Below are 17,496 nucleotides of genomic sequence, written 5' to 3' on the forward strand. Positions count from 1 at the left end.
TGTTCCCATCCTTTGTGTTCTGTGTTCTCCTCATCCCCTCGTATTCATCCTTCTTCTCTGCCTCTCTCTCTGCCTCTCTCTCTCTGTGCTCATATCTGTGTACTGTGTTGTGTTTAAGGTCCACATCTTGGTGTCAGTATTTTCAGTTTCGTGTCCTCCCTGCTCGGTCATGAGTAATTGTCTTCAGCTGTGTTCCCCGTGTGTTCCCACTTCCTTGTTCTGTGTTGCGTCGTCCCTCTAGGTTGTGTGCATTCACCGTGTCTTCCCAGCGCCTCAGTTTTAGTTGCTCCCAGTATAGTTTTCGTATGACTTCTTATGTTCCTGTTAATAAAGACCTGCCTTTGAGTTCATCCCCGTGTGTCTAGAGCCGTGCATTTGGGTCCTCTCTTGCCTTCACACAGCCGCCGCATGACAGAACGACGCAACCACGAAATGGACCCAGCAGGCTCCGCCCGTGAGGGAGATATTCTCCGTGTACAGAGTCTGGTGCAACGAATAACCCACGCCTCGGACTCACGGACAATTTCCGTCGGACTTAACGCCATAAAGGCAATAATCGAGGGAAACCCTTTCCTTCACCAGCTCACCTGCTATGAGGGCTTTATTGATGAACTGAGCCGAGCCAAGGAGGCATTACAAGCCCGTGAACTGGCAGACAGTGTCCGTTCCCGTGATTCCACACCACAGCGACTGCAGACGGAGATCTCCGCCCGTCAGCCGCTGCAGCAGCAGCAAAGTAAGCTCGCCGCGACGGTATCGCAGCAGCAGACGGGGCTCTCGGTATCACAACAGCGGCTGCTAAAATGAGAGGGTTTTTCGGCGCCGCTGCCGCGGAGCCCTTCTCCATCCCCTCTCAGCTCTGACCGCCGCTCTCCCGCTGCTTTCCTAGCAGCGATGTGGTCAGGTGGTGAAGAGGAGACCGTCACCCCCGCATCATCACCGGTTTCCCCCTTCACCTCCGTTCCCTCATCAAGGATGAGACACTGTCCAAGCCGTCGCCAGTCCTCTCCTCAGCCGGATTCCGGGACTACTGAGCAGCCGGCTGGGGTGAGTGACAAAGACACTTTTTCTGTTCACTCTGAGGCTAGCTCTCACTACCCTGAATGCAGGCATGTAAACTCTGTGACTCTTGCCGTAGGCTCCAAAGGTTCACGATCTGTAAATGTTGAATCCGAACCCGAACTTCTTGTGGACCGTTGTACTGCCCAGAGGGTCAACTCAGAGATCGTTTTTCCTACGTTTGGACTCACACTCGAGAAAGATTATCCTTTGCTAGTGTTTCCTAGGTCTAAAAACTCGAAGTCAGCGTTTCCTGAGTTAGAGACACCTGTTTCAGTGCCCTTTACCTGTGTGTCTGCTGAGGATGATTGTTTTGCAGTTAAGCTCACCACTGGGGCTTTACAACCTGCCTCCCTAGATGGTAAAGCTGTAAAATCCAAGACTGTAAACGTTCCTGTGATAGCTCGACCCCAGCTCGTTACTTCTGAGCCATCACCCCCGGGGATTGTCCATTCTGACGTATGTACTGATTCAAATGTTCTCGAGTCAGGGGGCTCTACACCCCCCACTGTTTTCCCTAGGTTTACTGCTTCCAGCAATCTGGAGGTAAAAGACTTTGTTTCATCTGCCTCTCCGGTGCACAGACCTATGTTTACATTGGCTATTAACCCCTCCTCTGTCAGTAAAAGTACGGTTAGCTCCGAAGAAAGAAGCTCTAAGACTGTTGGTGCATCAGCTGATCACATTTCTCTAGAGTCTGTAAACACTGAAGGCAGTGCATTAGTGCCTGTAAGCTACAGCTTTAGCACACTTAACGCTACAAAGTCAGAGCGCTGTTCCTCATCCGCTCACTCAGGACAGGGAATTGATCTCTTGCAGACTGTTCTTTCTAGGCCCGCCTCCCAGGCCCCTTGTGTTTTAGGGATAGCTGCGGCCCAGCACTCCCCTGCACCTATCTCAGTTCCCCAGGTGAGGGGGGCTGGCGCCCAGCTGGTCCCTGTTCCGGTTTCCGGGTCGACTGAGGCTCTGCTGGTCCCTGCACCCGTATCAGCTCCTCGGGTGGGGACAGCAGCCGCCCAGTCCCTGCCGAAATCTGTGCCAAACGCTGAGGTGAGGCCCGCCAGGACCCAGCCGGTCTCTGCACCTGTACCTACTCCTCAGGTGGGAGCGACTGGTGTCCAGCAGGTGCCTGCACCTTTCATCCACGTTGTAAGCCCAGAGGAACTGACACCGCCACCTGTCCTACATCTGCTCCCACACCCATCATTGCACTCAGCTGCACAGGATGCCCCTCAGTCAGTCAGTCAGCCTTCTCCTCAGTGCACAGTCCAGCCTTCTCTCCAACCGCCATTACTACCACTAGTTCAGTTTGCTACTCAGTCTCCCTCAGTTCAACCGCTAGCCACGTCTTCTGTGTCCGCTGGAGGGTCCGAGGGGCCCGTTCAGCCCCCTGTCTCCGCTGGAGGGTCCGAGGGGCCCGTTCAGCCTCCTGTCTCAGCTGGAGGGTCCGAGGGGCCCGTTCAGCCTCCTGCTGCTCCACCAGCGTCATCCACGCCCTCGCCAGCTGCAGCCTCCGTGTCTCCACCCTCACCAGCTGCAGCCTCCGTGTCTCCACCCTCGCCAGCTGCAGCCTCCGTGTCTCCACCCGCGCCGTCGCCTGGTCCAGCTCCAGCATCGTCAGCTTCAGCTTCATCGACGTCGCCTGGTCCAGCTCCAGCATCGTCAGCTTCAGCGGCGTCGCCTGGTCCGGCCTCCTCCGGGTCTTCATCCCCGTCTGGTCCGGCCTCGACTGGTCCTGTGCCCACCGAGCCTCGGCCAGTACGCCTGACACTTAAGAGCCTCCGCCGCTGCCTTCCGTGCGGCCGGCCCCCTGAACTGCTCCGTCGTCGTCTCCTTCGCCGCCGCCGCTGCCTTCCGCGGGGCCGGCCCCCGGACGCCCTTCACCTGAGTCGCCGCCGGTGCCTCCCGCCCGGCCGGCCCCCTGAACTGCTCCGTCTCCCCCGGTGCCTCCCGCCTGCCCGGCCTCCTGAACTGTTCTCTGGGCTCTTGGGCCGTCAGCCTCCGGGCCGGCCCCCTGAACTTTTTCGTGACTGTTGCTTGGACCCCTGCGCCTTTCATGGGCTCTTTTGTTTGTTTGCTTTTGGACTGTTCCTGGGCCTCAGTGCTGTTGTTTTGGACTTTGTTCCCTGTGTTTTGGTTTCTGGCTCGTTGTGTTTCATTTGTTTCGTATTGTTGCGTCGTCCCTCTAGGTTGTGTGCATTCACCGTGTCTTCCCAGCGCCTCAGTTTTAGTTGCTCCCAGTATAGTTTTTGTATGACTTCTTATGTTCCTGTTAATAAAGACCTGCCTTTGAGTTCATCCCCGTGTGTCTAGAGCCGTGCATTTGGGTCCTCTCTTGCCTTCACACAGCCGCCGCATGACACTTTTCTTGTTGATCCCATATTGTGTAACTAGTCCGTCAAATGAAATAAATTCTGTCCCTTCTAGTATATGTTCTAAATATTTGATTCCTTTATCACTCCAATCTGAAAAGTTTATCATATTATTGTTTTGTAATATGTCAGGGTTGTTCCAGATAGGTGTACGTTTGCATGGGATTAATGAAGACGCCGTCAATTTTAGAAACTCCCACCATGCTGTCAGAGAAGAGCTGATGTTGATGCTTTTAAAGCATTCATGTCGTTGGATGTTTGAGCTGATAAATGGTAGGTCTGAGATCTCTAGATTATTGCAAAGTGCTTGTTCTACATCTAGCCAAGGTTCATCTAAGAGGGTATGTTTTAGCCATCCTGAGATAAACTGAAGCCTGTTGGCTAAGAAGTAGTGCTGAAAGTTAGGCAGTTCTAGTCCTCCTTTATCCTTGGTCTTTTGTAGTGTTTTTAAGCTTATACGTGGGGGTTTATTTTTCCGAATTTGGACATGCATGAATCTAGAGATCTGAACCAATCTTGTGGCGGTTTAGTTGGGATCATTGAGAATAAATAATTTATTTTTGGTAAGACCATCATTTTTATAGCGGCAACCCTTCCCATGAGTGATATGGGTAGACATTTCCATTTAGCCAGATCATCTTCTACCTTCTTTAAAAGTGGGATATGGTTTAATTTAGTTAGATCTGCAAGCTTGGGAGAAACATTAATACCTAAATATTTTATATTTCCCGATTTCAGTGGTGTAGAAGAGGAATTATGGAGGGAGCAATCAGAGGTGTGGACTTGAGTCACATGAATTGGACTCGAGTCAGACTCGAGTCATTCATTTTATGACTTTAGACTTGACTTGAAAAAATGTTCTAAGACTTGTGACTTGACTTGGACTTTTACACCAATGACTTGGGACTTGAATTGAACTTGAACCGGTTTACTTGAAAAGACTTGATATTTTACCCCAAATATAAAATTTAACATGCATATTATATAGAGATTGAAAATGTGACGTCATTCACGGGTAGAACCGCAAAGGATTCTGGGAACTCGTGGCAAGCGGTACTAGCGCACGCAGGCTTTCAATTAAAATCAGTTATACAGCGATAAAAAGAAACACAAAAATGTCAAGAAGCCGTTGTATTATTAACTGCAATAGCCGGTCACATGACAGCCACGGGAAGCCGACGGGTAAAGAGATCGGTTGTTATCGGATTACGTCGTTGAAGAGAAATTGTTCAAGCCATGTTTCCGAAGTAACAAAGACGCGACGGATGGCCTGGATTGCAGCCATTCAAAGATCAAATATAACGTCCCAGAACCCTCCAGCTCACAGGTTAGTCTGCTCCAAGCATTTACACGAAGGTCAGTGTTTTTTAGTAGTTAATACGTCATTTTCATAACATAATTAGTGATATAGGTTACAAGCAAGTCTGGCGCTGAACAAAAATTGTCGCGCTATGCTCCTTTATTTATTGTGCATAAATAGTGAATTGTCCTGACACAATATTGCGTTTCGCTTCTGTTATTATGGTACATTGACAAAAACATATACTTTTATTCACAGGATAAAACAGGTTTTTTGTATCACTAATTGCCCAGTATGATTACAGCATACAGTGTTATTGTCACTGCTACATTTCTGTGATGGGTACCAGAAATTATTTCCACTACTAATTAATTACCGTTGAGCTCAAAGGTTATATTAATAAACGGTTAACGAATGTGTATTTATGACGACAATTTGTGAGACTGGTAAACTTATGATACGTACGATGGTCTTTCGTTCTACACGGTGCATTTCAAGGTCCTGTACCCATCCGTCGGTAAACTGTACCTGGGCTTGTTGCAGTGACCTGAAGTTACTAAACTTCATGAGTGTATGCACTCACTCCAAGAACCGTATGATTATTAATATGCATATAAATATGCTAAGATGAGATAGCTGACTTCATCTAACTAGCAAATGTTGTCCAGGCTACGTTGGTGATACAGTTTTTTTTAATGTGTATGATATTTTTGTCATGCGATTTTAAAGCTGGTCCTACAACCGCATCCAAGAATAACATGCAGCTTATCTCAGAACTGTCGGTGAAAATTATTCTTGGAGCTAGGTTTAATTGAGCTGCATTTTAAAGAGGTGCAATTTCACAATTTGTGTATATTTTCTAAGTTCACTATTTTGTCATGTGTTGAGAAAAACACAGATTTTAAAATTACATGGTCTAATATTTACATTTAGCATAACTGCAACATTATTTTTTCGTTTTTTTTTTTTTAAAGACTCGAAAGGACTTGAAATTCAAAGTTTCAGACTTGTGACTTGACTCGGACTTTTACACCAGTGACTTGAGACTCGACTCTGACTTGCCTGACATTACTTGAGACTTGACTTGAGACTTGAGGATAAAGACTTGAGACTTACTTGAGACTTGCAAAACAATGACTTGGTCCCACCTCTGGGAGCAATTAATCGGTAGGACTGTGGATTTTGACCAGTTAATTGAGTAATCTGATATTCTTGCAAAAGAGTTTATCAATTCAATCACCCCAGAGATATTGGTTTGTGAATTTTGGAGAAAGAGTAACACATCATCCGCATAAAGGCTGATTTTATGTTCCACGTTCTTGCATTTTATGCCCTTAATTACTGAATTCTGTCTAATTGCTGCTGCTAGTGGTTCAATAAAAATTGCAAACAGTGAAGGGGAGAGTGGGCATCCCTGCCTGGTGCCCCTCAAGAGACAGAAGCTGGAGGATGTCTGGTCATTTGTTCTAACACAAGCTGTTGGGGAATTATATAATATTTTTAACCAGTTTATGAAAGAGGATCCAAAACCAAATTTGTGTAAAGTTGCAAATAGAAATTTCCAGTTAACTCTGTCGAATGCTTTTTCTGCGTCTAAAGAGAATATTGTAGTTTCTAGGTTTTTACTGTATGAGTAGTCTATCAAATTAAGTAATCTACGTGTATTTGTTGATGAGTGCCTACCTTTTATGAAACCAGTTTGGTCAGGATGAATTAAGAGGGGGGTTATTTTCTCCAGTCTCTTTGAGAGAGCTTTGCAGATTATTTTAAGGTCTACATTTATAAGGGATATTGGACGATAGCTTGAGGGATATACAGGGTCTTTGCCTGGTTTTAGCAGGAGATTAATGTTTGCAAAATTCATATTTGATGGAAGTCTGCCCTTTTCTTTAATTTCCAACAACGTTCTGTAGAAAACTGATGCTAGAATCGACCAGAATTCTTTGTAGAATTCTGCAGGAAAGCAGGAGGCATTTTATTTATGAGACTTTTTATTAATGTTAAGCTGGTTGAGGCTTGAAACCTGGACACGTGTGGCTGTTGGGCAAAGAAACTCAGCAGCTGCATGGTGGTTAGTTTGGTGCCGCGGCCTCAGATATGGGGGAGAACACAGCAGAAGGAAATGATATGGAGTTAATCATTAAGACACTCCAGACAGATTTACAGAGCTGTAATGGTTTCACATTGGTTTGTTCAGATGTCTCCAGAGTCTCTAAAACTGTGTGAACAAATAATTTATCATGACCCCTGACTCTGTTTAATCTGTGTCATTATGAAGTCCATGATGTTTTGATTGTCTGATTGCTGGGCCAAAAATATTCAAGGTTTTGTTATTCTTTTCCTTCTTTCTCATTTTATCTCTCTCTACTAATTTGTTTAGCTATGGATCTTTTTTGTTTCAGGAAAAGTTGCTCAATGTTTAAATTATGGAATGACTACACCTGTCATTTTTTGTTTGTTTGTTTTTCTGGTCATATATTGCTGGTCTATTATGTCCAATCAACATGTCTTATCTGTTGGTGAATCTGAATGTGAATTACTAACATTAGTCTTTTTTATTGTTAGCCACAAAAATGTTCCTGGTTCCATGTTGGACAAGCATGGGCCTATCTCCCCCCACCATGCTCCCTGCTGCTGGCTAATGCCCTCAACTGTAGGTGCACTGGTGGTTCTCAGCATCCGGGGCTGCTTGGCGGGGCCTGGTGCCCGTGGCTTGGTCCACTCTGGCCGAGTAGACTGGCCTAGGGCTCTCCTCAGCTCATTTCAGGATGGTGGTACAGCTGACCCTCCAGTGGTCTTACGCTCTGGGGGGCCTCTAGATGTCTGGGGCCTGGATCTCCTCCATACCTGCTTCATGTCCTAGGGGGTTAGTTACATGGAGAAATTTTTTGAATACAAGTGCGCTCGCTCACACAGGTGTGAACATGGGTGCTCACAGACACACACTATATCTTCCTTGGCTGCTGCCTCAAAGCATACTGTGCGTTGTCAGTCTTGTGCTTTTCCTCTCTTTTTTTCTTTCCCTCGCCTTTTCTTGTCTACGTCTTTCCCTTTCCCTTTCCAATCCACCAGTCATGCCTGTTCCGTTTATAAAAACTTAAAATAAAATAAAATAAAATATCATTCAAGTGGACCAGTTTGGCAAAGTTATATTAATCCACTTGGAAAAATAAATCTGTTGGCCCCAAAAGGTCGATTCTATTCATTTGGACGTAGCGTTTTCTATTGGAGAAACGTTTCATGACTTCTCTACAGTTCTCCCCATTAACTGCTCAAGGTTCAAGGTTCAAGGTTCTTTATTTGTCACATGCATAGTTATACAAGTATAACACACAGTGAAATGTAGCCTGACACGCTCCTCGACATGTGCAAAAAAATTGGGGGGGGGGGGGGGGGGGGGGGGGGGGGTGTAGAGGAAAAACATTATATATATATATATATATATATATATATATATATATATATATATATATATATATATGTAGTATATACATTGGGTGAACGTGCAGTAGTAGCAGCAAGCAGGTGAATTCTGTACATTAATATGAATAGACATCTGACTATTTTACAGGATAGACAATATAAACTTATTTAAAATTAAAGGAATTGAAATGTACATTGTGCCTTGGTTTAGAGTGTCTGGAAGAGTCCTGACTCAGTCAATTATAGATGATGTGAGAGGGCGGGTGTGTGTGTTTAGGGCACGGATGGCTTGGGGATAGAAGCTCCTCTTGAGTCTCTCTGTCCTTGCCCGGAAGATGCGGAACCTTCTACCAGATTGCAGAAGTTGGAACAGTTTGTTGCCAGGATGGGACGGGTCCTTCAGTATCTGCGCTGCTCTAGTCCGGCATCTCCTGGTGTAGGTGTCCTGAAGCGGGGGGAGAGCAATCCTGCAGCAGCGTTCTGCTGTACGGATCACTCTCTGGAGAGCTTTTTGGTCCTTCACACAGCTGTTCCTTCCATAATTCTTCCTCTGCCCCACTGCAATCCAGAAATATTAAATATTTAGGTATTAATGTTTCTCCTAAGCTTTCAGACTTAACTAAATTAAACCACATCCCACTTCTAAAGAAAGTAGAAGGCGATCTGACTAGATGGAAATCTTTACCCACATCACTCATGGGAAGGGTCGCCACTATAAAAATGATGATCTTGCCAAAAATAAATTACTTATTTTTGATGATCCCTAACAAACCATCACAAGATTGGTTCAGATCTCTGGATTCATATATTTCCAAATTCCTTTGGAAAGATAAATCCCCGCATATCAGCTTAAAAACGCTACAAAGAATCAAGGATGGAGGAGGATTAGATCTGCCTAATTTTCACCAATACTTCTTAGCCAACAGGCTTCAGTTCATCTCAGAATGGTCAAAACATACCTTCTTAGATGAGCCCTGGCTAGATGTTGAACAGGCACTATGCAAGGATCTAGAGATTTCAGACCTACCATTTATTAGCTCAAACATCAAAAGACATGAATGCTTTAAAAGTATCAACATCAGCTTCTCTCTGACAGCGTGGTGGGAGTTTCTAAAAATAACGGAGTCTTCATTAATCCCATGCAAACGTACACCTATCTGGAATAACCCTGACATATTACAAAACAATAATATGATTAATTTCCCAGAATGGAGTTGTAAAGGAATTAAATACTTAGAACATATATTAGAGGGAACAGAATTTATTCCATTTGACAGACTAGTTACACAATATGGGATCAACAAGAAAAGATTTTTAGAATATCAACAAATTAAATCCATAGTAAAAAAGAAATTTAACCTCAGTCAAGTTGAACTACAAACACCACCAAGTGCGGCACATTTCCTTACTCTTAAATCCCCCAAATTATTATCTAAAATATACAGAACACTTTCTAAATTAGATGAATCAATATCCCTTCCTATTGCAAAGTGGGAAGCAGATTTATCAGTCAGTTTAGACCAAAACTTCTGGTCTCAGATTTGCTTAAAAACCTTTAAATTGATTAAAAATCCCAGTCTGCAATTAATACAATACAAAATACTACATAGAGTGCACTATACAGGTCATCGGATGTTCAAGATGGGCTTTACATCTTCCAACAACTGCTCACACTGTCAAGGCAATACACCAGACAATTACATTCACGCTCTTTGGTTCTGTCCACCAGTGCAGAAGTTTTGGCGCGAGATATGTGAAGACTTATCGAAGTGTCTGAAATGTAACATTCCAACTTCCCCCTTAGTGTGTTTGTTGGGCAGCTTAGATAATGTCACTTCAGAAAAGAATATCGCCCATATGGTTTTCACTGCCCTATGCATAGCCAAGAAAACAGTCCTCATGAACTGGAAAAATAAAAACAATCTTAATTCTAACCAATATAGAAATTATCTATTAGATTACATTAGTCTTGATACAGCCTCTGCCACCACATCAGATCAATTGCTCTGGGCTCCTTTGATCAGCTCCATCACCTAGAGGGGGTGGGGGGTCATAGTTTGGTCCCGCCTTCACTGTTGTGATTGGTGTGGGGGTAAGGACAGGCTTAGGGCGTCGGGGGGTTCCCTGGAGGCATCTTCCTTGGGGGGCTCAACCCGGGGTAGCGGTCATGTCCGGTTGAGGGCTCTTTTGGCTCTCAGGTGACTGTTTCCTCGCGGCTGCGTGCAGTGGGGCTAGGGGAGGGTCTGTGCTGACGGACGTGGGTTACTGACCTGGTAGCCTGGCTGCCCCTGGGTGGGTCCGGGATGTGCGTGAGGTTCTGGGGGCGCTCCGTCTCTGGGCTGGGGCCCTGGCCGGGCCTCGGGGCCTTGGGTCCTGGTTTGTGTGTTGCCGGGGTTGTGGGTGGGTGGGTGCATGGGGGCCCATCCCTGGCGCAGGGTGCCGCCGGTGCGTCGAGCCACCTGGGGGGCTCTTCAACTGGTGGGGGAGATTGTCACACCTTGCAGGAGCTTTCCTCTCCTCAGGAACTCTCTGCAGGAGGGGGAGATACAGGAGAGGTGGAGGAAGATCTCAGCCTGGGCGTCTATTGTCTCATGTAGTCTGGAAGATGAGTGGATGGTGGGGTGGGTGCAGTTTTCTCTGTGGTGGGGTTGGGTGGACTGTCCCGGGCTCTGTGGGGCCGGGGGGCGCTGCTGCGCTGGGCCCCGGTCTGGATGGGCCTGGGCCCCCTTTCCCTGGCGGGTCGCGGAGTATGGGGGTGCCTACTGGGGTCAGTGGGGGAGCTGGCCCCAGGGAGGGGTCACCTGCCCCTCCCTTCCTTCTCTCCCCATCTCCAGCTGCCTCCCTCTTCCCGCTCCACCACAACCACCCACACATGCAGGGCCTTGGAGTAGGGGTATGTCACCAGGGTGCAGAGGAGGCTACCCCCCCCCCCCCCCCCCCCCCGTCCCCTTCTGGCTGCCTCTGCCTCAATTTTATCCCACAACTTAGACATTCACATTACTCACACTCTCATTACACATACATATAGGATCTTGGGGGTGGGCACGATACACGGAGTCCAAAGTACCATCAGGGTGTACACCTCACCCCTGGCGTCGTTGCCCACCTCTCAATTTTAAATACACGTAGACATTGAGGGCTAGCAGGAGGGACTATGCGCTTACCTGCTGCTCTCTGGCAGGTAGCTCCAAGCCCTCCTGGGTTTTAAATGCACCTTAGAACACACATGCATCAACACTACAATGAGCGGGTGGAGGGAGGTTTGGAGTCTTCTCTCACCCCCATTCTCTACGGCCTGCTGGAGCGGGGGGGCTAGGAGGAGTTGGCCGTCCGACTGCAGTCTGGAGTGTGGGGCCTCCCTGCTGCTGCGGAGTCGGGGCGGTCTGCCTCCCCCCACCGCAGGGAAAAGGGTAACACCACCTGGGTCTGGCTGCAGTTCCCCCCTCCAGGGGCAAGGGTACCTAGACCCGGTTCGTAGAGTACGCTTGGGGAGTGTGATCGTGTGTACAGCGTCTCTTTATGTCTGTCTCCACGTTGGTTGAGTGTGGAGTAAGTGCATATGAGAGCATGAGGGGGGGAATGGATGTTTGTGTCTGTGTGTGCCTGTATGTCTGTGTCTATATGTCAGGTTGGGTATCAGACGCCACCTCTCTAGGGACATCTCAGGCCCTCCAAGGTTTGGAGGCCTATCTCCCCCTACCACCACTTCCCCTGCCAGTGGCGGACTCCCTCAGGTGTCGGTGCGTTGGTGGTTCTTTGTGTCTGGGGGTGGGCGTCCAGGTACACACCGGCTCACTCCTTGGCGGCCGCTTATCGGGGCCTGGAGCCTGGGGCTCGCTCGGGCCACTTCGGAGGTGGGGTGCCCCCGGCCTCTCGGCCTGGGGCTCGGTCACTCAGGCACAGCTGGCTGCCGGCGGAGCTCATGGGCGCATCACTGCAACTCCCCCTGGCTTCTGCTCCGCGGCTGCTGAGTGAGCCCTCATCTGGGACTCTCCTCAGCTCTTACTGGGACAGTGGCGCGGCTGCCCCTCTGTTGGTCTTCCTTGGTCTCTTGTGTTCTGGGGGCCTCTGGATGTCTGGAGTTTTGATCTCCTCCATACCTGCTTCATACCCTGGGCTGTGGCTCCCCACACTCCCTAGCAGATCGTTACATGAAGAAACCTTTGGAATGCAAGCATGCTGATCCACACAGGTATACACACGGGTATTCACACGGGTATTCACACGGGTATTCACAGATGCGGACTACAGCTTTCTTGGCTGCTGCCTCAAAGCACATTGTGCGCTGTCTATCTTGCGTGCTGCACAATATCGTTTATTATTTAGTATCTACTGATATCTACTGCTAGCTAGTTTATTGTGATGGTGCTGGTTTTTTTTTATTATGTTGCTCTTTGTTGTTTGCTTTCTCTTCTGTTTTTTTTCTCCATACAGGTGACCCAGGTGTTTTGTTTTTTTGTTTTTTTGTTTTTTTTTCTTTCTTCCCCCCCTTCTCACCGTCTCTTCTCCCCTTTGGTTTTCTTTCTCTCCCTCTCTTTCTTTCATTCTTTCTCCCTGTCCTATCCCCCAGTCATGTCTGTCCCGTTTGTAGCAACTGAAAATAAAATAAATTCATAATTATAATAAAGGTCAATCAAATGGACCAATATGGCAAGGCCATGATGATCCACTTGGTAAAATAAATCCGCTTGGCATCTTTCTTGCCCTTAAGACAACAATTCTGATGGCTAAAGATCCAAACGGGACACAAAAAAGAAAAAAAAAAAAGAAAAAAAAAGTAATTTACTTACCTGGATGATTGAGCATCCGTTGGGGATTTTTCTTGGCCTTCAGACAATAATTCTGATTGCTACGGTGCCAAATGGGACAGGCAAAAAAAGAAAAGAAAAAAGAAATGCATGGAACCAGGAATAGATTGGGCAACAGAACCACACTGGTTATGGATTTTTCTTTTCTGTCTGTTTTGCTGAAATCATCTTCAGTCTCTTCTGAGACATTTTGTCTTTTTCGAGTCGCTTCAAACATTTCTTGCCTTTCTAGTAATTTTTTGTCTCATTGTGGCTGATTTCTGTCTCTAAGCAGAATTCTTTCTCTTTCTGGTCATTTCGATTCTCTTTTGCTCCCCTTCCCTCCCCTCAACTCAATGCTGGTGCAGCATCATTTCAACCTTGGTTCCTTTTGAAAACCAGCTCACTTGTAAACAGGTTGTAGTACTGGATCCATTGGCCAATCTGTAATGAAAATCATACAGACAGATTTTGTGGGCTGCATGTGCCAAATGTTTTAATTTTTATGATTGCCTTTCCAATAGTCAGAGATTTTATGGTTCTAGGTTTCTGGTTTGGGCCCAACAGTTTTTCAATACCATTCTAGTGCTAGCACTAGCCTTTTTTTGATGGAAATGCATGGCATATGTTATAGATTAAGAAACACATTGGTGGTAAAAGAAAAAATATAAAAAAAAAAAGAAAAGAAAGAAACAATTGATGACTTTTGTTTCTGTGCTTATTTTGCATTTTCTTTCATCTCTTTTTGTAGGTACTTCTTTGAAGTCATCCTCCGTCTTGTTGCTTTGAGCATTTCCTTTCTAGTAATCTTGTGTCTAAGCAGGCATTATTTCTCTTTCTGGTAATTTTAACTATTTTTTGCCCATTCTTCCACCATCATGATGCTGGTGCAGTGCCAGTTGTGCTTTAATGTCTTTTAAGAACCAAAAGGCAAAATTATCTTGCTTTGAATGGTCAGAAGCATAAAAACCAAGTTCCAAAGGCCATGTGATGTTTGGTTTAGGAAGGAGTTTGTTTTCTAGTTGCTGTCCACATGCTCAACTGTGTTTAGGTAAAACAATGAGGCCAAAGGTTCTCCTTACTTGTTGGCTCTGCCATCATTTTTATGTTAGTGGAATAACTGAATAAGTTTCAAAATTTATGAAGTGCTTTTTAAACCACTAGGATGAAAGGGCACCAAATAAATGCAAATCCATCCATCCATCCATCCATCTTCATCCACTTTATCCGAGGCCGGGTCGCGGGGGCAGCAGCCTAAGCAAAGAGGCCCAGACCTCCCTTTTCCCAGCCACCTCCTCCAGCTTATCCGGGGGAATACCAAGGCGTTCCCAGGCCAGCCGAGAGATATAATCTCTCCAGCGTGTCCTGGGTCTGCCCTGGGGCCTCCTCCCGGTGGGACATGCCTGGAACACCTCACCCAGGAGGCGCCCAGGGGGCATCCTTGTCAGATGCCTGAACCACCTCAGCTGGCTCCTTTCGATGTGGAGCAGCAGCTGCTCTACTCTGAGCCCCTCCCGGATGGCCGAACTTCTCACCCTATCTCTAAGGGAGAGGCCAGCCACCCTTTGGAGGAAGCTCATTTCTGCCGCTTGTATCCGCGAATCATGAATGTTTAATCCCACACAATGAATGAGAGTGAAGAATATTACCACATTTTATACACTTGTTATACTTTGATTTCAGCTCAATCCCATGTGGTTAAGAATTTGGATACATGCCCTGTGTATGTGTGCCTGAGCTCTTCTGGCAGCAAATATATGTGTGTGTGTGTGTGTGTGTGTGTGTGTGTGTGTGTGTGTGTGTGTGTGTGTGTGTGTGTGTGTGTGTGTGTGTGTGTGTAATGATAACACAGAATGAATCTGGCGTAACGGAACGCTTTCAGTCATCTCACTCATCACAAAGAAACTGCAGCACTGTGAACATGACAGATGTTTTCATCTGTTTATTCTCTTAACAAGTTGGCTTTGATTTTCTCTTTCTGGGGCCTTTCTAAATTCTTTCTTTCTTCTTAGTATTTTTGAAAAAAAAAGTCACATCGAAGAGGCAACAACTGACAAGCTTTGACAAAGAAGCTGCCTATCTTTCGTAATCTTTAGGACTTTCATGTGTTTAAATCTGCAACATGTCGAAAATAGTGCATATCAACAGCATCATATCCTGAATATTGTGCTTATGTTGAAGATAATGTTTCTTTGATGGTTACCTTCTTATTTGGCTGATTGGCTTCATTAGATGATTAGACTAAATCATACCAAGTGTAACAGCTACCAGGGCGATTAGTCTGTGTGTTACTGATGTTCTTATTTGCAAAATTTTATCTAAAGCCGCATCAGTTTTTATTGTTTCTTTCTTTATGCTGAGTTTGCGATGGAGCCTGTATTGCATTGTGTGGTATAACTCCAGAGTTCACTAGTATTGGTCACAGTGTGCCTTAAACTTTAAAATCACCTGCATGAATTTTCCTGAAAGAGTCCTACAAATAAAATCCTCAGTGTTCCTTTGAAGGCTCCTGAAGTTCTGGTGATTTAAAAAAAAAAAAAAAGTATTATTTGATTTATGTGATTTATGTGATTTATGTGCCTCGTGCGACTCTCTAGGGGAGAGGACTTTTTAAAGAAGTTGGCCCAGAGAAAAATCTTTTGGATAATGATCAATGTTGGTGGAGCAAAGAGGTTTCATCACATGTTCCTTTGTGGCCACTGGGTGTACCATCTTCATGGCTCATCAAGAGCAAGCAGAGGAATTTGTGTTTGAGTTTTTATGTCACTAAAAATAATTTTGTGGAAGTTGGCTGCAAAACTTTTAGACATTTTTTAAAATGTTAGTTTTCTAGTCTTTCAAACAAGCCTGAAACTGCACGATGAAGCCATCACATCTCTCTACTTAAAGCTGAACTGGTCCAATAAACCTGGGAAATGATATTCTTCATTCTTATTAACCTTTGATGAACTTGACTGGATATATTCGTTTAAGTCTACCTTCCAGTATTTAGATTTAGAATTAGACTTTTTTTGACAATGAAAATTAAAGTGTACCAAAGTAAAATATTTCTAAATAAACATACTTCAGTAACACATAAAATCGTCTTTGTTACATCAAAGAGCAAATTTTATTTTTTACTTTCATGCCTTGATAAATACACGATACATTTTAGAGCTCCAGGCCCAGTGGTTATTCAAGGTTTAAATGTTCTAATTTATCTCTGAATTATGAGGCTAACATGGTATTTAAGACATTTGAAGTGTTATTCAAGTTTTATGTTCATCCAGTCTTTTATTGGGGTTCAGGAAGTCTCAAGGCAACCTTGTGTATCTGTCATGGTCCCCGCACCTCGCCAGCTGACAGCAGTCAGGCGCTTTGTTTTGTTTATTCTCCTCTCTCGCCTCTGCTCTCCCTTTCTCTCTCGTCCTTTCCCACTCTCTCTTTCTCCTGCCGGGGCAGAGCTCAGTATGGGCTCCTGCTCCTGGCCCACGCACCTGGAGATGATCAGCACACCTGCCGCCGATTATGAGAATTGGAGTCCTACTTAAGATGGCAAGTCTGCTCTACTCATCGCTGGATTGTTAAGCCATCAGCATCAGTCGTCCTGCACTCTGCAAAGTTTGTTCGTGAGTACGTCTGAACCAGGAGACTAACTGTTTCTCTGTCTGTGTATAGATTTCCCCTGGACCTGTTTTCCCTGTGCACGGTGACTGAGCGTGAGCAAGAGTGATAGAGGAAAGAAGAGGAGCTGTGTGTGGTTGCGAGGGCTGTATGGAAATCTCCCCTCCCTGGACTCCTGCCCCTTTCACTCCCGGACCCTGGAACCCCAGCCCCTTTTCCCCAGACACCGCTGTGTGTGTGTATATATATATTTCACCGTGGAGAACACCAAGGCTGGACTGGGACAAAAAATCGGCCCCGGCATTTTGACTAGAGACCGGCCCACCAGGATAAAGATTGAAAATGTGACGTCATTCAGGGGTAGAACCGCAAAGGATTCTGGGAACTTGTGGCAAGAGGTACTAGCGCACGCAGGCTTTCAATTGAACTCGGTTACACAGCGATAAAAAGAAACACAGAAAATGGCAAGAAGCTGTTGTATTATTAACTGCAATAGCCGGTCGTATGACAGCCACGGGAAGCCGAAGGGTAAAGAGATCGTTTTTTTTATTTTTATTGGATTACGTCGTTGAAGAGAAATGTTTTAAGCCATGTTTCCGAAGTAAGAGCCGACGGATGGTCTGGATATACCAAATATAACGTCTCAGAACACTCCAGCTCACAGGTTAGTCTGCTCCAGGCATTCCCACAAAGGTCAGAGTTTTGTAGTAGTTAATACGTCATTTTTCTTAACATAATTGGTGAAATAGGTTACAAGCAAGTCTGGCGCTGAACAGAAATTGTCGCGCTATGCTCCTTTATTTATTGTGCATAAATAGTGAATTTTCCTGACACAATATTGCGTTTCGCTTCTGTTATTATGGTACATTGACAAAAACATATACTTTTATTCACAGGATAAAACAGTTGTTTTTTATCACTAATTGTCCAGTGCGATTACAACATACAATAT

The sequence above is a fragment of the Maylandia zebra genome, linkage group LG23, assembly GCF_041146795.1.
Source record: "Maylandia zebra isolate NMK-2024a linkage group LG23, Mzebra_GT3a, whole genome shotgun sequence".
Lineage (NCBI taxonomy): Eukaryota > Metazoa > Chordata > Actinopteri > Cichliformes > Cichlidae > Maylandia > Maylandia zebra.